General features: G+C 43.8%; 1 long non-coding RNA gene across 1 annotated transcript; it reads left to right on the forward strand.

The window, feature by feature from the left end:
* Positions 1–984: 984 nt before the first annotated feature.
* Positions 985–4,207, forward strand: LOC307181319. The gene is made up of 3 exons (XR_013826441.1): positions 985–1,070; positions 2,565–2,650; positions 4,141–4,207. It is a non-coding gene; the product is annotated as an uncharacterized lncRNA (long non-coding RNA).
* Positions 4,208–6,607: the final 2,400 nt, after the last annotated feature.

The following is a 6,607-nucleotide window of genomic DNA, read 5'->3' on the forward strand; positions in this document are numbered from 1 at the left end:
CCTCCTGAAATCAGTTTCCTGCAATTCTGCCCCGCTTTCAAGTCCTCTTGGCAGCCTTCCTTCAGTATATTTTTGGACAATAGCTGTCATTTATAACTCTGCAGGTTTGTGAATTACAGTGCCCCTGAGCTCCTTTCTTCAACTCGCTTTCTTGTGACCTGGCCGCAACACCGCAGGATGGCTTCAGGCCCTAATCTGGTTCCGGCATGGCACGCTGAGCCTTTGGTTATTTCCTCTTCCTGGTGGGAAATGAGAGTTAAATTTGCCCGTCCAGACACCTCCAGCTAGTCTCTCATTGGTTCTCGCTATTCCTGTTCATCTTCCGCATTAATTGCAAACTGGGCCAAACAGGAGGTTAAAGGCGCTGACTCTCCAAGTGGGGAGAGTGTTAGTAAAGCGTCTGGAATGTTGCACCCGAGTACCAGGGGAGGAAAACTGAGATATATTTGAACACGTCTCCCGTTCACACGGTTCATCATACTCTGTGTTCCACATGCATGTTTTAGCTGAAGGAAGAATACCTTAAACCTGGAGAGTGGAGTCCCGTGTAATGGGTACAATGTAATATGACTTCAAAGGGTCTTCATTTGCTCACCGAACCTCTCCAATCCTATCACTGCTGCGTTTATGCCCCTGTACACACGCTTGATTCTCTTTTGGAGACATAGCAATCCATAGGTTTTAAGATACTTACTAGTCAGGTACATTCTTAGGCGTTTAATATGGGGTGTTGAGTCCATTTCGTTGAGCAAGGAGTAGCTCTTGGCTATTCCATATTTGGCTTAAGGAACTTTATCTGTGCTCATTTCAATCTCTGGTTTTATGCAGCACCCCAACTCACCTTTCCCCTTAAGCAAGCATAAGTTGGTTTTCTAAATTTGAGACCCTGTTCTGTTTTGGAATTCAGTTCCTGTGTAGCCAAGTTTACATTCCGTGTATTACTGATATCTTATGATGTTTCTTTTTCTGTGTGACTTATTTCAGTTAGAATCATCGTACCTGAATCCACTCATTATGCTGCTACAGGCCTGATGACATAGATTTCTTTGCTGAGTGATACTGCATTGTACGTAAGTACCACAAGTTCTTTATCCATTTTTCACTTTCTGTGATATTGAACTTGTACAGTAAACGAGGTTCTTGTAAACAGAGGCGTCCCAAACTTTGGGGTGGCTGTGTCTTTTTGATTTTAATTTCCCTAAGCTATAGGACCATAAGTGGAAGTGCCCTAGGCTCTGTTATTTTGTTTTTTAGATGTTTCAGGAAACACCATACACTTCTCCGGAGAGTCTGTTGACAATTTACATCCCGCCCATCAGCATAACAAGGCTCCCAGTTCTCCATGGCCTGTCCTGCCTTTCTGGATTTTACACTTTTTTCAGATGGCCCTTTTGACCGGGGGGAAGTGAGACTTCATTGTAGTGCAGATTTCCTTTGCAAGCTTGCTTGGTTGGCCAAAAAGGGCATATGCGTTTTTTCCTGAATATATTCAGGAAAAAACGCATACGCCCTTTTTGGCCAAGTGCATCATTGTGGACGTTCTGCCTCTTTTCCTATGCTTTCAATGCAATTCCTGTCTACCTCCTGAAATCGGTTTCCTACAATTCTGCCCGTCTTTCAAGTCCTCTTGGCAGCCTTACTTCAGTATATTTTTGGACGATAACTGTCATTTATAACTCTGCAGGTTTGTGAATTACAGTGCCCCTGAGCTCCTTTCTTCAACTCGCTTTCTTTTGAGCTGGCCGGAACACCGCAGGATGGCTTCAGGTCCTAAAATGGTTCCGGCACGGCACGCTGAGCCTTTGGTTAATTCCTCTTCCTGGTGGGAAATGAGAGTTAAATTTGCCCGTCCAGACACCTCCAGCTAGTCTCTCATTGGTTCTCGCTATTCCTGTTCATCTTCCGCAGAAATTGCAAACTGGGCAAAACAGGAGGTTAAAGGGACTGACTCTCCAAGTCGGGAGAGTGTTAGTAAAGCGTCTGGAATGTTGCACCCGAGTACCAGCGTACGAAAACTGAGACATATTTGAACACGTCTCCCGATCACATGGTTGATCATACTCTAGGTTCCACATGCATGTTTTAGCTGAAGGAAGAATACCTTAAACCCGGGTAGTTGAAACCCGTGTAATGGGTACCATGCAATATGACTTCAAAGGGTCTTCATTTGCTCACCGAACCTCTCCAATCCTATCACTGCTGCGTTTATGCCCCTGTACACACGCTTGATTCTCTTTCGGAGACATAGCAATCCATAGGTTTTAAGATACTTACTAGTCAGGTACATTCTTAGGCGTTTAATATGGGGTGTTGAGTCCATTTCGTTGAGCAAGGAGTAGCTCTTGTCTATTCCATATTTGGCTTAAGGAACTTTATCTGTGCTTATTTCAATCTCTGGTTTTATGCAGCACCCCAACTCACCTTTCCCCTTAAGCAAGCATAAGTTGGGTTTCTAAATTTGAGACCCTGTTCTGTTTTGGAATTCAGTTCCTGTGTAGCCATGTTTACATTCCGTGTATTAGTGATATCTTATGATGTTTCTTTTTCTGTGTGACTTATTTCAGTTAGAATAATCATACCTGAATCCACTCATTATGCTGCTATGGGCCTGATGACATAGATTTCATTGCTGAGTGATACTGCATTGTACGTAAGTACCACAAGTTCTTTATCCATTTTTCACTTTTTGTGATATTGAACTTGTACTGTAAACGAGGTTCTTGTAAACAGAGGCGTCCCAAACTTTGGGGTGGCTGTGTCTTTTTGATTTTAATTTCCCTAAGCTATAGGACCATAAGTGGAAGTGCCCTAGGCTCTGTTGCTTTGTTTTTTAGATGTTTCAGGAAACACCATACACTTCTCCGGAGTGTCTGTTGGCAATTTACATCCCGCCCATCAGCATAACAAGGCTCCCAGTTCTCCATGGCCTGTCCTGCCTTTCTGGATTTTACACTTTTTTCCGATGGCCCTTTTGACCGGAGGGAAGTGAGACTTCATTGTAGTGCAGATTTCCTTTGCAAGCTTGCTTGGTTGGCCAAAAAGGGCGTATGCGTTTTTTCCTGAATATATTCAGGAAAAAACGCATACGCCCTTTTTGGCCAAGTGCATCATTGTGGACGTTCTGCCTCTTTTCCTATGCTTTCAATGAAATTCCAGTCTACCTCCTGAAATCGGTTTCCTGCAATTCTGCCCCGCTTTCAAGTCCTCTTGGCAGCCTTCCTTCAGTATATTTTTGGACGATAGCTGTCATTTATAACTCTGCAGGTTTGTGAATTACAGTGCCCCTGAGCTCCTTTCTTCAACTCGCTTTCTTGTGACCTGGCTGCAACACCGCAGGATGGCTTCAGGCCCTAATCTTGTTCAGGCATGGCATGATGAGCCTTTGGTTATTTCCTCTTCCTGGTGGGAAATGAGAGTTAGAGTTGCCCGTCCAGACACCTCCAGCTAGTCTCTCATTGGTTCTCGCTATTCCTGTTCATCTTCCGCATTAATTGCAAACTGGGCCAAACAGGATGTTAAAGGGACTGACTCTCCAAGTGGGGAGAGTGTTAGTAAAGCGTCTGGAATGTTGCACCCGAGTACCAGGGGAGGAAAACTGAGACATATTTGAACATGTCTCCCGTTCACACGGTTGATCATACTCTGGGTTCCACATGCATGTTTTAGCTGAAGAATTCCTTAAACCTGGAGAGTTGAGACCCGTGTAATGGGTACCATGCAATATGACTTCAAAGGGTCTTCATTTGTTCACCGAACCTCTCCAATCCTATCACTGCTGCGTTCATGCCCCTGTACACATGCTTCATTCTCTTTCAGCGACATAGCAATCCATAGGTTTTAAGATACTTACTAGTCAAGTATATTCTTAGGCGTTTAATATGCGGTGTTGAGTCCATTTCATTGAGCAAGGAGTAGCTCTTGTCTATTCCATATTTGGCTTAAGGAACTTTATCTGTGCTCATTTCAATCTCTGGTTTTATGCAGCACCTCAACTCACCTTCCCCCTTAAGCAAACATAAGTTGGTTTTCTAAATTTGAGACCCTGTTCTGTTCTTTAATTCAGTTCCTGTGTAGCCAAGTTTACATTCCGTGTATTACTGATATCTTATGATGTTTCTTTTTCTGTGTGACTTATTTCAGTTAGAATCATCATACCTGAATCCAGTCATTGTGCTGCTAAGGGCCTGATGACATAGATTTCATTGCTGAGTGATATTGCTTTGTAAGTAAGTACCACAACTTCTTTATCCATTTTTCACTTTCTGCGATGTTGAACTTGTACTGTAAACGAGGTTCTTGTAAACAGAGGTGTCCCAAACTTTGGGGTGGCTGTGTCTTTTTGATTTTAATTTCCCTAAGCTATAGGACCATAAGTGGAAGTGCCCTAGGCTCTGTTGCTTTGTTTTTTAGATGTTTCAGGAAACACCATACACTTCTCCCGAGTGTCTGTTGGCAATTTACATCCCGCCCATCAGCATAACAAGGCTCCCAGTTCTCCATGGCCTGTCCTGCCTTTCTGGATTTTACACTTTTTTCAGATGGCCCTTTTGACCGGGGGAAGTGAGACTTCATTGTAGTGCAGATTTCCTTTGCAAGTTTGCTTGGTTGGCCAAAAAGGGCGTATGCGTTTTTTCCTGAATATATTCAGGAAAAAACGCATACGCCCTTTTTGGCCAAGTGCATCATTGTGGACGTTCTGCCTCTTTTCCTATGCTTTCAATGCAATTCCAGTCTACCTCCTGAAATCGGTTTCCTGCAATTCTGCCCCGCTTTCAAGTCCTCTTGGCAGCCTTACTTCAGTATATTTTTGGACGATAACTGTCATTTATAACTCTGCAGGTTTGTGAATTACAGTGCCCCTGAGCTCCTTTCTTCAACTCGCTTTCTTTTGAGCTGGCCGGAACACCGCAGGATGGCTTCAGGCCCTAATCTGGTTCCGGCACGGCACGCTGAGCCTTTGGTTAATTCCTCTTCCTGGTGGGAAATGAGAGTTAAATTTGCCCGTCCAGACACCTCCAGCTAGTCTCTCATTGGTTCTCGCTATTCCTGTTCATCTTCCGCAGAAATTGCAAACTGGGCCAAACAGGAGGTTAAAGGGACTGACTCTCCAAGTCGGGAGAGTGTTAGTAAAGCGTCTGGAATGTTGCACCCGAGTACCAGCGTATGAAAACTGAGACATATTTGAACACGTCTCCCGATCACATGGTTGATCATACTCTAGGTTCCACATGCATGTTTTAGCTGAAGGAAGAATACCTTAAACCCGGGTAGTTGAAACCCGTGTAATGGGTACCATGCAATATGACTTCAAAGGGTCTTCATTTGCTCACCGAACCTCTCCAATCCTATCACTGCTGCGTTTATGCCCCTGTACACACGCTTGATTCTCTTTTGGAGACATAGCAATCCATAGGTTTTAAGATACTTACTAGTCAGGTACATTCTTAGGCGTTTAATATGGGGTGTTGAGTCCATTTCGTTGAGCAAGGAGTAGCTCTTGTCTATTCCATATTTGGCTTAAGGAACTTTATCTGTGCTTATTTCAATCTCTGGTTTTATGCAGCACCCCAACTCACCTTTCCCCTTAAGCAAGCATAAGTTGGGTTTCTAAATTTGAGACCCTGTTCTGTTTTGGAATTCAGTTCCTGTGTAGCCATGTTTACATTCCGTGTATTAGTGATATCTTATGATGTTTCTTTTTCTGTGTGACTTATTTCAGTTAGAATAACCATACCTGAATCCACTCATTATGCTGCTATGGGCCTGATGACATAGATTTCATTGCTGAGTGATACTGCATTGTACGTAAGTACCACAAGTTCTTTATCCATTTTTCACTTTTTGTGATATTGAACTTGTACTGTAAACGAGGTTCTTGTAAACAGAGGCGTCCCAAACTTTGGGGTGGCTGTGTCTTTTTGATTTTAATTTCCCTAAGCTATAGGACCATAAGTGGAAGTGCCCTAGGCTCTGTTGCTTTGTTTTTTAGATGTTTCAGGAAACACCATACACTTCTCCGGAGTGTCTGTTGGCAATTTACATCCCGCCCATCAGCATAACAAGGCTCCCAGTTCTCCATGGCCTGTCCTGCCTTTCTGGATTTTACACTTTTTTCCGATGGCCCTTTTGACCGGAGGGAAGTGAGACTTCATTGTAGTGCAGATTTCCTTTGCAAGCTTGCTTGGTTGGCCAAAAAGGGCGTATGCGTTTTTTCCTGAATATATTCAGGAAAAAACGCATACGCCCTTTTTGGCCAAGTGCATCATTGTGGACGTTCTGCCTCTTTTCCTATGCTTTCAATGCAATTCCAGTCTACCTCCTGAAATCGGTTTCCTGCAATTCTGCCCCGCTTTCAAGTCCTCTTGGCAGCCTTCCTTCAGTATATTTTTGGACGATAGCTGTCATTTATAACTCTGCAGGTTTGTGAATTACAGTGCCCCTGAGCTCCTTTCTTCAACTCGCTTTCTTGTGACCTGGCTGCAACACCGCAGGATGGCTTCAGGCCCTAATCTTGTTCAGGCATGGCATGATGAGCCTTTGGTTATTTCCTCTTCCTGGTGGGAAATGAGAGTTAGAGTTGCCCGTCCAGACACCTCCAGCTAGTCTC

Source organism: Stenella coeruleoalba, assembly GCF_951394435.1.
Source record: "Stenella coeruleoalba genome assembly, contig: scaffold_49, whole genome shotgun sequence".
NCBI classification, from domain to species: domain Eukaryota; kingdom Metazoa; phylum Chordata; class Mammalia; order Artiodactyla; family Delphinidae; genus Stenella; species Stenella coeruleoalba.